Source organism: Sinocyclocheilus anshuiensis, unplaced genomic scaffold, assembly GCF_001515605.1.
Source record: "Sinocyclocheilus anshuiensis isolate Anshui unplaced genomic scaffold, SAMN03320099.WGS_v1.1 scaffold493, whole genome shotgun sequence".
Classification (NCBI taxonomy): Eukaryota; Metazoa; Chordata; class Actinopteri; order Cypriniformes; family Cyprinidae; genus Sinocyclocheilus; species Sinocyclocheilus anshuiensis.
In genome coordinates, this window is record NW_015537963.1 from 983,709 (window position 1) to 997,673 (window position 13,965).

The following is a 13,965-nucleotide window of genomic DNA, read 5'->3' on the forward strand; positions in this document are numbered from 1 at the left end:
ACACAAAAAAATATATATATATATATATATATATATAGGCTGTCAAATCGATTAATCACATCTAAAATAAAAGTTTGTGTTTACATAATATATGTGTGTGTACTGTATATATTTATATGTATATATATATATATATACTTTCCGTACCCACTGTATATATATATATATATATATTTATTTAGTTTTCTGTTTTAATTTTAATTCAAGTTTTAGTCATTTTGTTGTGCATTTTTGTCATTAGTCATTATTAGTTTTTTATATCTAAATATATCTGTTTCAGTTACAGTTATTTGTTGTTTTTTCTACCTAATATGTTTTTATTTTGTTTTATTTTATTTTATTATTTCAGTGAACAAATCTATTTGTAATATTTTTTGTTTTAGTTTATAACAACACTAATATATGTTTATATTTTGTTAGTTTATGTAACGGAAATATCATCAGCAGTCATTGAGCTTGATTTTTGTTGTTGATCTGTTGATTTTTCTCACATTGCTGAAGTTGGAGGAAGAAAATAAAAACAGCCAGGGTCAGACTGTTGTTCTTATATTTTGATTTAAAGCATGTGTTATTTTCTAATAGTAAAAAGGTTCAGGCCAGCTGCTGTCATTTACTCACCAAAGCCAATTTTTATTTACATTTGCTGTTTGGCGAAGGTCCATTTCAGCCTTGTATGTTTGTGTTTGTGTTCATACCTTCGTAAATGAATCACAGGTGACAGGTGTGTGTGTTAAGGATATCTATTTTTAGCTTCACCTAAAATACAAAACTGTGCTCGGCAGAAGGCAGGCAGCAGAGCGCAGGTGATTAATGAGAGCCTGCGGTTTTACCTCGCTCACCTCGGTTACACTCTCACACTGCAGCACAGCCTACAAGAAATCTTACACATACTTCTCCCCGTTAAAGGGAAGGTTCACTCAAAAATGAGAATTGTCATCATTTATTCACCCTCGTGTTGTTCCAAACCTGTATGACTTTCTTTCAGCCTGATTTGATTTGAGTGAAAGAAATGGTCAGACTAATGTAAATATCTTATGCCTGAGTTGGTTTACTATCTTGTAGTGTCTCACTGTTTTTTTTTTAATTTAATTTAATTTAATTTAATTTAATTTAATTTAATTTAATTTAATTTAATTTAATTTTAATTTAAATTTAAATTTAATTTAATTTTATGTTATTTTATGTTATTTTATGTTATTTTATTTTATTTTATTTTATTTTTTATTTTTTATTTTTTATTTTTTATTTTATTTTATTTTATTTTACTTGAGTGGAATGCAGACCAAGAAATGCTCATGACTGATGTTATTAATTATTATATATTCATTTTGCCTAAAGGTTTTTTGCTATCTCATAGTGTCTCACTGTTTATTTTATTTTAATTTTGTTTATTTTTTTTTATTAGATTTTATTTTATTTGAGTGGAATGCAGACCAAGAAATGTTTAAACTAATATTATTATATTTTCACTTTGCCTAAAGGTTGTTTACTATATCATAGTGTCTCACTTTATTTTATTTTATTTTATTTTATTTGATAAAATACAAAATACAATACAATACAATAAAATATACATATTAGATGAAACTAAATGAAATAAAATAAGTGTAAATTAATGTACTAGAATGACCAAAACTAAAACTGAAATAAAAATAAAGCTAAATAGATTTAAAAAAAAAAAAACTAATAAACATGACAAAAGCACATAACACAATTAATAAAACTTAAACTAAAATGAAAAAGTAAAAAATATTAAAATAAAAACTAATTCAAAATATTAAGAAATGTATATGTAAAATAAATACCTGTATAATATGAAATAATATAGAATAGATATTAGATTAATATAATAGTTCATAAATAATAGTCAAATAAGAGCATCTCATTTGGTAAAGGAACATCTTGTGTTTTCTACAGAGGGAATAAAGTCATACAGGTTTGGAATGACATGACACTGAGTAAATGATAACCGAATATTCATATTTTTTTGGCTGAGCCATTCCTTTAATCAGAAAATATCCTGGCATTCAGCACAGATGTGGGCTGCTCTCTCAAAGAGAATCGGCTTTCAGCTCGGCGCCGCTCTGACTCAAGAGATTGGACCGGACCCAGAGTCCAGAACCCCCACGCGGGCCACGCTAGTCCAGGTGCAGTGGACACAATGCAGGCCTTTCTTCCACTGGGGCTGTTTATGTGCAGCACGAGCAGCCAGCATCTGAGAGGAAGAGACGGATCGCTGCTAAATGAGGGACAGGAAGTGTTCAGGGACTCTGGAGTCCACTGCAGTATTGACCAGCTATAGATGGATGTCTGAAGAGTTTTTTTAATCAGTGGTTTACTAACACAGAGACTTGTCTTTGACTGCAGCGGTGTAGGGCCACACCTGCCCATGCCAGGTGAAGTGAGAACATTTACCAGATATTGTACTGTATTTTGCTTTATTTAAAAAAAATATGATAGAAAATCAAAACAAATAAAATGTCTAAAATTATAATAAATAAGTAAAAGTAAGTATAAGTAAAATAATAATTCTATAAAAAATATATTAAGATATTTATTAAAATTGTATACATATTTTATTTTTCATAATATTATTTAATTTATGAAATATGCAAATATAATACTTTATATGTTCCAATTGGACTTTCATTGTATGACAAGTAATTCATAAATAATATTAATAAAAATGATTTAGATATTACTATATTATAGATTATCATAGATATAATTGCATTAATATTTATTTTTTTCTTTAACAGTTTTATGAATGGTTGATACTGATAAACAAATACTATTAACATATTATTTATATTAATTGATATATTAATAATAATATAATGTTTACATTTTATGCACTTAAATATTTAATATATATCATATTTTCTAAGTTCAAGTTTTATGAAGATATTCTACTGTATTTTGCATTATTTTAATGTTTATTAATATTAATATCTATATAACAAATAATCTCTAAAAAGATTTTGTATATTTTTCAGTCGTACTTTCATTAAGATATTGTACTGTATTTTGTACTGCATTATATTAATACACATACAACAATTAATATATATATATTACAGTATGATAGATAGATTTTATGTATATTTATGTGCTATTATATTTATTTAATATATATTTTTATATAATTGAATATATATGTATCACATAAATAACACACATTTAAATATATTTCATATACATTTCTTCAGTCTTTATTAATGAAGTTGCAGTTGGACTTGGATGATTTCTTGATTGTTTTGTTTAGGTTTAAAGGCTCATCTCGCATCAGATCCCTGTCTCTTTCCCAGCCGTCCTGATTCTGTGTTGCCAAATATCATTTCGCTGTCACATAATATTCACTAATACCCGCATCTGCCTCCCGACGGCGGATGCTGAATCCTGGCTTTGTGTGTCCTGCTGTCGTCCATCTATGATACATGATCAGAACACAGGCGTATCATCAACACACGCTGCTGTCCAGCGATATGCTTTCATAACCTGATATTCACTGACAGGAAACAGATGCCCACTCAGGGAGGGAGAAAACAATGAACAGTGCTGCACAGAGATAGAGAGAGAGAAGATGACTCTATGATTTGTGTGTGTGTGAGAGCTTGTTCATTCTGCTTGCTTTGTGTTGATTTGGTAAGCATGTTATTCAAAGTGAGAAATCAGGCTATTAGTATGAATGATTAAAGTTTTGTCCTGGTTTATGACAGCTGAAATCAGGGCGCTGAATCCAGGCCGTCATTAGTTTCTTTGGGCCTGGAAATGACACACGATTAGAAGCGATATTTCGAGCCTCCCAACAGGGATCTGATCTGCCTCGTGTTGGCAGCTTCCTGTCTGCTGCTTTGAATCACCACATTTCCCTTCAGTGAAGCTGTTTCATGTGCTGTCCACTACTACAGACAATCATTCTGACTCGCCGCTCAGTTTATACAGCTTTTACAGTAATGCACTGACTAAAGTCTATGGAGGCAAGTGTTCTGGAGGTGGTAGAAGCAGAAATGCACTTCAGACCTGTGTGAGTTTACTTCTTTGGAACAATTTAATTTTAATTTAATTTAATTTAATTTAATTTGTAATTTATTGTAAATTTGATTTTTATTTTAAATATTCCTTAATATTAATGATTAATTAAATAATTTAATTCATTTTAAATATTTTAATTATTATTTTAAATAATATTTAATATAATTTGCATTTTATTAAATATAACTTGATTATATTTAATAAATTTTATCTTATTTTGTCTTTTAGTTATTGTATTTAGTTATTTAAAAAAAAATATTTTTAGTTTTTTATTTGATTTCATTGTTTTTTATTTTATATTATTTCTTTTCTTTTTCTTTTCTTTTATATTGCTTATTTTATTGTTTATTTGCTTTTTTATTTGATTTGATTTCATTGTATTTTATTTTATTTTATTTTGTATTTGTTTCTTCTGTTATTGTATTGTTTTTTGTTGTCTTTTTAAATATTGTAATATTTTGTTTAATATTTTCAATAAAATTTTATTGTTTATATTTGCTTTTTAGTTTATTTTTATTTGATTATTGTTCATAAAAGCACCTTTTTTTGTTGCCTTTTTTGCCTTTTTGTCCTTTTTAAAGCTTGTCAGCCACTATTCGCTGTATGCCTTCGTTTTACAGAAAACAGCATCTCATTTTGTAAAAGAATATCTCTTTGAAATTGAAAGCAGAAATGCAGCAGACTTACATATAATTCCTCCGTACAAAAATGTGCAATTTGAGCTGTAAAATCATCCTTTTGATGAGGGACAATGTTTCTAGGCCTTCATGCGTTTTAACAACGTAATTGCTGTAGGAAATGCATGGATTTTTTTGCTTTTATCTGTAATGCAACGTGCAAGTTCAATTAACTGCATCTAAATATGATATTGTCATGCATTATATTATACATATATGTTGTGAAATACGTATTAGCATGAGGTAATTGGCTATACTTAGGTCTTTGTTGTTTATGTTAGTTTGTGAGTGAAAACAAGTGAACTTTGTTAGTTGGCATAGAGCAAAAGCTAAATTATCTGGTAAATAATTGTTGCATTTATCATCCAATTAGTTGATTTAATAGTTCTAATAATCAAGTCAATTAAAGGAACAGTTTGAATGGGAATAGTCAACCAGTAGATCCTCTGCAGTGAATGGGTGCCGTCAGAAAGTGAGTCCAAACAGCTGATAAACCATATCACAATAATCCACAAGAAATCCACACTACTCTATTCCATCAATTATAAAACATCTTGTGAAGTGAAAAGCTGCATCATTAAGAAATGTTATACTTCAAACCTTTGCTTCTGGCCAAAATATGAGTCCATAATCCATAATAGCGCTTTCTCCAGTGAAGAAGTTGTCTCGTCTGAATCAGGAGAGAAATATGCACAGATCAAGCACCGTTTACAAGGCAAAACAGTTCAATGATAGATTACTTGTGGATTATTGTGATGTTTTTATCAGCTGTTTGGACTCTCATTCTGACGGCACCCATTCACTCCAGAGGATCCGTTGGTGAGCAAGTGATGGAATACATTTCTCCAAATCTGATGAAGAAACAAAAACTCATTTACTGTACATCTTGGATGGCCCAAGAGTGAGTAAAATGTCAGCTCATTTTCATTTTTGGGTGAACTATTCCTTTAAGAAAAAATTAGTTGCATCTCTGCGGTACTTGAGTTGATATTGGATATAGTTTTTGATTGGATATAGTTTTGCACAGGCAGGTTTAGAGTGGTTTTATCATTCTAGTCTCAACATGCAAGGCCTATTTCAAGGGAGAAGAACCTTGAATAGTTTAATTAAAAACCATTATAAAGAGTTTTTAGCTCGTGTGAATGTGGGTGAGTCTCATAAGGAGCGGCTATTGATAAATCCATCCAATCACCGGGTCAAACGCATATGTGCACATTACACAACTCTACTTTCACTCAAAGAGGCTTTGTAGAGTATTTACAGGACCGTTGCTGTAATCCTGGTAAATTCTAGCTGTGTTTCGCTCAGATATATCACGTGCTAATGGAGGTTTTAAATATAAACCCTGATGTCCATTGTTAGAAGACTGTCTACTGGCAGAACAAACGCTGCTAATCAGTGAGATCTGCCCAAGGACGCACACGCATCCAGATACTGCGCGGGTTCGTGTATTTCTCTGCTCTTTCTGAAAAACAGCAGTTGTTGGTGTTTGATTCAGGGATGTTTAGCATCTCAGGAGAGGTTGAAGGTGATTGGATGAGATAGGACACGTAGAGCACTGTGGGTCTCAGCAGTATTATGCATTCATGAAGTAGCAATGGAAATGGCCTTTGCACATTTAATAGCACTGTTCAAATCTTTCTGACTGTATAATTTATTAGTAGTGCTCGCTAAGGTAAGAATCACTAGTATTATTGCTCATACTTTGCATTGGGGATTTGAAGAACCCCCTGACCCATCAACTCGTTGGTGCTGCGCGCATTAATGATTCCTTATATCATGTGTTTTGTAAAGTTGCGGCATGATATTACTGTTCAAAGCTACCAGATTTTCTTTTCTGGAAAAAAAATGCATATACTTAAAGGTGGGCTCTTTTCACTTTTATTATTCTTATTATTTTCTTATTTCACTTTTTTATTTTATTTTATTTTTTTATTTTAGATCATTTTTATTTTGTTGTTTTTATTTATTATTTGTTTTTTTATATTTAATTGTATTTAAACATTTTAATTTGTTTAAATAAAATAGTTTTTTAGTTTATATAAATTTATTTCTGAAGAATATTTAATTTTTATTTAAACAAATACTTTTTCCTATTTGTTTAAAAAAAATTGTCACTTATTTTGTCACTTGGTATTTCTTTGTAATTAATTGTAAAAAATTTACTAGCAATTTCTGAAAATAGTGAAAATAGTTTTTCACCAGTTTTCTCTGTGTATTTACTGTATTTGTAGATCTAATGCATTATTATGAACGCCGGCTTTATTCCAATTTCCAATAAATGGACTTTGGGAATGGGAAGCTGACAACTTACATCTGCTTCTATACAAAAAAAAATAAATAAAAATTGGCATAGAAAAAATTTTCACTGAGAAATTGTTAGTAAATGTCACAAATAATTATAAAGAATAGACACGTCACACATTGAATGTTAAATTAAGTACAAAAGCAGAAATAGTATTTTCTTGTACTCCAATAATCTTCACAAGAACTTGGAAAAATAATTTATTTTTATACATTTTTTTATTTTAATAAATTTTTATAATAAAAAAAATATATTTTTTTTTTATAATTTATTTAAAGACGATCAGCTCAGGATGCTTCTGTGCTGCGCTCAGCGCTCAGTTCATTAGACCTATTTTGCTGTCATATCCAGAGAACGAAAGCCCGTCATCATGCGACTGAAGCTGAAATCAGTCGCGCAGAAGCTCAGCTCAGACTGTGGAGCATGAGAGGAGACCCGCAGGAGCAGATCAGGGATTATTCGCTCCTCATCAAGAGCCACATCCAGAGTTCACGGGCAGGCCATCACCCGTCTGAGATCTGCTGCTTTCATCTGCTCTCTAAAGGTTACACAGAAATCTTCCTGCTCACCCGGGATGACACAAACACACAGAGAGGCTCAGAGACCAGTGTTTATTGATGTTACGCCTCATACATTTCCATGGAGAATTTTTTTAGCATTATATTAGTATTGCCCTCGTTCAGTCATGATATGAAAGATGTATTTCTTTTTGCTTAGTGGAAGGATAAACTTGCATGTCAGCAAAGCCAGTCATTGTGAGAGCTGCTTTGAATTAATTTAAAATATTAAAATATTAATATTTTTATTTTATTTTGTAAAGGTCTGATAACATTTGCTCTTGCTCTTGCATTTTTATTTTTTATTTAATTTTTTTAGAAAATGACTATGAAATGTTAGTCAAAAAGCTAATGTTTTCATTTTTTGCGATAGAAAATCAGGATTATTCCACCAAATATTGATTTATTAAATTATGTCTGAAGTTAAAACATTGATATTGTGTTGAAAAATGGAATATAAAAAATGGCATCTTTTTTTGTTATTTTGACCAGCTGTCAATTTATCCAAAAAACGCTTTAAATGGCAACATTTTAATTTAAAATTTGGAAAATGTGGTCATCAGTAGTTTACAGAATAAAACGTTAAAGTTGGACAATCATTTGTAATATACAAAATATTCCAAAAAAATTAAGAAATGGGCAATTTTACAGACATTCTAATGAGATGCGGCCACTTTACCCACGATTATCCACGATTCCATGCATGTGTGAACAAAAAACTTGGTAACCGCATGGTAACCCCACTCAGTCTGGTTGCTGGACTATAGATGCTCACCATAGCAACAGCTTGAAATGCACAAGCATGTGGATTCAGTGCCCTTACAGCTTTTCCCAGGTAGATAAATTGTACTTTGTCACCCTGTCTGTCCTCCTCCTCCTCCTCCTCCTCGTGTCTATCAAGTGAGTTTCCTTTTCTCAGTCTTTATCCAAAGCCTCCTCCCACACCATTCCATCTCTGGTGCTCATCTAAATTCATGTACGGCGTCCCCTGGAGGGGCTGCTGGGATTATATCACACACAGAAGTCATCACTGCCATGTGTGGCCATGCCGAGAGCACTATAAATTTTAAAACGGCCTCTGAATCTGATGGACGGATGACTGGGGAATGTGAAGTGAATGCTGGATGGTGGCTGTTAAATATATTCAGTCTCATTACAAACGGCTACAGTGAGCTCAATAGAAATGAGGCGTGAAGTCGATTTCCTGTGTAATTTGTGTGTTTAAGCGGTTGTGTTTAACAGGACTCGTTCTGAGAGAGCCATTAAGAGGGAATGTCATTAGTGGCACTTGCTATTAGTGATGCTGTTACTTGAACAAACCTGTAACCCTGTGTACTTCAGCGCATGACTGTCCTGCATCGTTTGTGTTACGGACATGAATCATACCTCAAATCCTGCTTGATTTTGGCCTGGCAGACAATAAAATGGACGAAATGTAGACTGATGTTGACACTAGAATGTCATAGAAACTTGCTGTTGGATTTTTGTAAATTAGTTTGAACTTTGAAGTTAATGGGATATAATAACAAAATCTGACGTCTTGGGAAAATACAGAGCATGACTGGAATCAGATTAGTAAATGGGTTGAAATTATGTAGATTTAATTAAATGCACAAATAAATGAAAGCATAAACAAATTAATGCATAAATACATAAATGCATAAATAAATAAATGCATAGATGCTTAAGTGTGTAATTAAATGCACAAATAAATAAATGCATAAATACATAAGTGAATAAATAAATACATACATACATACATACATACATAATGGTTACTCATGAACTAAATCACATTTTATTCATTCATTTCTTTGTGAATAAATCCTTCATATTAATCTCATAGCTTGTTCAGTAAACTGAGACATTAATATGAAGCATTTATTCACAGAGGAATGAATGAATGAGTGAAATGTGATTTAGTTCATGATTGAACACTATTTATTACCATGTGCAGTTCTGTGTTTTTTCCCTCTTGCATATGAGTGGAAATCTGTAAAATTGGATCTTAAGACTCTCTGTTCATTGTCCTCATTCTCATTGTTTGAAGATCATTATTGCATGGCTCTCTGGAATGCTTGATTCTGATTGGTCAGTTGTGTCATTCTGCAGTCAAATATTTGTATATAATAATGCTAAACTATATAATTAACCATTATCCCTAGCAACCAATTTCCTATATAGCTGTACTAGTTTAATGCTTGTTCTTAACTCACTTTGTAGTCTCTTACTTCAAACATCATACAATTATTTTAACGCAAATGTATTTGTTTATTGATTGATTGATTGGTTGATCGATTGATAGTGCATTTATTTATTTGTGCATTTAATTATGCATTTATTTATTTAGGCATTTAATTTTGTATTTATGCATTTATTTGTTTGTGCATGTAATTATGCATTTATTTATGCATTTAATTATGCATTTAATTGTGCATTTATTTACTGATGTATTTTAATATGTAGCCATTTAATTAAAGCTTCATATCGGGCCTGATCGCCCTGTCATGGTTTGTTTTGCGATAATGATTGGCTTACATAATTACCTGAATAAACATCTAACCTGACTCTCTGTCTGTCTTGTTCCTCTCCAGATCTCATTGTGCTGCTGCATTGAGCTCCTGGATTTCTGCTGCACCTCTTCATTCTGTGGATCTGTAAGATAGATAGATAGATAGATAGATAGAGTCTCACAGAGAAGGAGAGTGTGAGACAGAAGGTTTTAAGGCTGAAGGAGCGATGTGATGGTTGGATTCCTCCTACAGCTCACTGGCTACAATGGACCAAATCATACACTGAAACATCACTGCTCAAGGTAAGGTCAACATTTCCTCAGTCAATGTAGCTGAAATAGTCAGAAAGGTTTTTTGTTGTTATTGCATGCTATTTTTTCCTTGAAGGTTAGTCAAGGTTTTTTTCACTAGGCGTAATATAGTTTAAATTACAATTTTCCGACTTCTCCCTCACAGTTGACAACCAGCATTTTTTGCTACTGTACCTTTAAGACTTCATCTGTAAATGAGCTCTGTTATGATTGCCTACAGTTTGTGTAGTTGCTGAATACAGAGTAGATGTTGATACATAAATATGATCGGTCATATGTTGGCTCATGGTTGTGATGTCAATATGATGATTTCTGAGCAAGCCGTTTTGGCAGTTTCTGAATGGAGGGATTTTGGGGTATGTTGACAATTCGTCAAACTCTTATTTCAAAAGAACAAGGAAAATGCTGTTATATCTTGCATGGATATAAAAAATATCATCACCCTCAGGCGATCCAAGATATAGATTAATTTGGAGAAATGTAGCATTACATCACTTGCTCATCAATGGATCCTCTGCAGTGAATGGGTGCCGTCAGAATGAGAGTCCAAACAGCTGATAAAAACATCACAATAATCCACAAGTAATCCGCACAACTCCAGTCCATCAATTAACATCTTGTGAAGCAAAAAGCTGTTTATATGAAACAAATCCATCATTAAGGCCTTTTAACTTTAAACTGTTGCTTCTAGACAAAATCCTTAATAACGCTTCCTCCAGTGATAAAGTCCATCTCTTGTTGTCTCTCACATCTCTATCCACACACATATTTGTTTAGAACTGTTTTTGACTGTTTTCACTTGTAAACAGTGCTTGATCTGTGCAGATTTCTCCCTTGATTCAGACGAGATTACTTTTTCACTGGAGAAAGCAATATTGTGAACAGGAATAATATTTTAGCCAGAAGCAATGGTTTAAAATGAATGTTTCTTACAAACATGCAGCTTTTCAATTCTCAAGATGTTAACTGATGGACTGGAGTGGTGTGTATTACTTGTGCATTATTGCAATGTTTTTATCAGCTGTTTGGACTCTCATTCTGACGGCACCCATTCACTGCAGAGGATCCACTGGTGAGCAAGTGATGGAATGCTACATTTCTCCAAATCTGATGAAGAAACAAACTCATCTACATCTTGGATGGCCTGAGGGTGAGGACATTATCAGCAAATTTCCATTTTTGGATGAACTATTCCTTTAAAAATACTTGCCTCTGAAATTGTAAATGATACACAGACCGACACACAAATTGTCTAATTTATGTTTTAAGAGCCAATTTCATTCAAACTATCCAAGCATAGAAAGTCTGGTCTGTCTGGTTCATTTCACACATTTCTTGATTGTTCATCATATTGCGTGTGGTTATGAAAGCTGCATGTTCAGCACAGTCACACTCTCTGATCCTCTCAGCGTCTGCAGGAATATTCAAAGGATTTTTCTGATTCTTTTTGTTTTCTCTTTGTTCCTGTTATTGCTGCTTCGCTGGCACAGCGTCTCTCATTATTAGCGAATGCTCCACAGAGGCCTGAAAACATGGAGATATTCCAGCGGGTTTTGTGCATACATTTTGTGTGTGAGTCTGTGTGAGTCTGTGTGTGTGTGTGCCAGGACTTGTTTAAGGAGTGTGTGTGGGTGTATGTATCTTATCCAAAGGTTAAGAAGTGTGTGTCAAACTCAAGCAGGAAACCTGGCTGCACAGGAAAGGAAATAACCTATCAGCCGGCAGATGGGGGACAGCATGTGCTTACACTGCGCGCACGCACGCACACACACACACACACACACACACACACACACACACACACACTCTCTGTCTCTCGTCCATTCTAGGCATGGGTGATGTTTTTTGGCCTTTACTTATAGACTACCGTTTAAATGTTTGGGTGGGATTTGTTTAATATTTTTGAAAGTTTTTGAAAGTCTCTTATACTCAGCAAGGCTGCATTTATTTGATCAAAAATCCAATACAATCAGTAATATTGTGAAATATTATTACAATTTAAAATAAATGTTTTCTATTTGAATAGATTTTAAAAATGTAATTTATTCCTGTGATCAAAGCTGCATTTTTAGCATTATGACTCCAGTCTTCAGTGTTATATCCTGATTTGCTGCTCAAGAAACATTTATCATTATCAGTGTTGAAAACAAAAGTAAAGCATTTATTTGAAATAGAAATCGATTGCATTATGTATGTCTTTACTGTCACTTTTGATCAACCTAATGCATCCCTGCTGAACAAAAGTAGTAATTTCTTTTAAAATATTGCCCAAAACCTTTGACCGGAAGTATATAGTATGAAATAGCTTAAAGAGGTGATTGTTGCAAATTTGACATTTTACAGTTTTGCTTGATTTTATATTGTCAACAAAATCATTGCAAATCACCCACACATTCATACACTGTCATACACACATACATAGACTCACAATTGCTCATTAGAAACCCAGTTTACGTGGCTTGGTCTGTCCACTCCAAATGCCAAACGGGTCTGAAGTGTCGTTCATCTATCAGGCTGGAGATTGTTGTTCTGGTTGGCCTTCTCATTCATTGCATTGACATTTACAAGAGCTTTGCTGCTCTCTTCTGTCATGGCATTTTTAAAATTAAAATTAATTCACTCTCCCTCATGTCGTTCCAAACCTGTATGACTGTCTTTCATTTGTGGGACACAAAAGGACAATAAGGATAAGGCTGAATGGGGAACAAAAATGATTAAATGCATGATAAAAGTAGTCAATACAACTGCTGTGCTATTTTCCAAGTCTTATGAAGTCATGTGATAACTTTATGTGATGAACAGACACAAATCTAGATTGCTGTCCACATGTATTCATACACAACTGTTTACCAAGGTTGCATTTATTTGATCAAAAATCCTAAAAAAATAAAGTTAAAATCCTTTAAACTATTTTAAATTTAAATGAACTCTTTTCTATTGTAATATTTATTCCTGTGATGCAAAGCTGAATTTTCAGCATCATTACTCCAGTCTTCAGTGTCACATGATCCTTCAGAAATCATTCTAATATGCTGATCCACTACTCAAAAAATTTATTATTTTGATCAATGTTGGAAATAGTTGTGCTGCTTCATATTTTTGTGGAAACCATTTTTTCAGGATTTGTTGATGAATAAACAGCATTTATTTGAAACCGAAATCTTTAGTAGCATTTAAAATGTCTTTACTTCACTTGATTCATTTACTGTGTCCTTGCGTAATAAAAGTAATTTCCTTAAAAGAATAAATATTACTGACATCAAACTTGCAAATGGTATTTCCATAACACTACATGGGAATCAACCTACACACTACTTGTCTCAACATATTGATCTGGGATAGAAGGAATATTAACATAAGTTACTGTAACAAATAGCCAATCCGAGTCCAGCTCTCACTTTAAGCTCCATTTACCCCAGACTGATTGGTTCAGAAGAATGTCAGTCTTCATTCAGGACTGTGTGCAGGACAGGACAGTCACACACAGAGATGTAAACTGGTGGGAGACCCATGACATTATGACGCTCTCTGTTGAATCACACGCCCATTGTGAGAGAAAGAGTGTGT

At 32.7% G+C, this 13,965-nt stretch overlaps 1 protein-coding gene across 3 annotated transcripts in view; it reads left to right on the forward strand.

The window, feature by feature from the left end:
* LOC107667848 (receptor-type tyrosine-protein phosphatase epsilon-like) overlaps positions 1-13,965 on the forward strand; it is an 85,962-nt gene that overhangs the window by 37,054 nt on the left and 34,943 nt on the right. For 2 of the 3 annotated variants that reach the window (XM_016459574.1, XM_016459589.1), the window contains exon 2: positions 10,169-10,389. The gene's annotated coding sequence lies outside the window, so the exon portion shown is untranslated. Of the gene's footprint in view, positions 1-6,098; positions 6,155-10,168; positions 10,390-13,965 lie in introns of those variants that run through there. The other variant, XM_016459583.1, reaches the window with a different exon arrangement.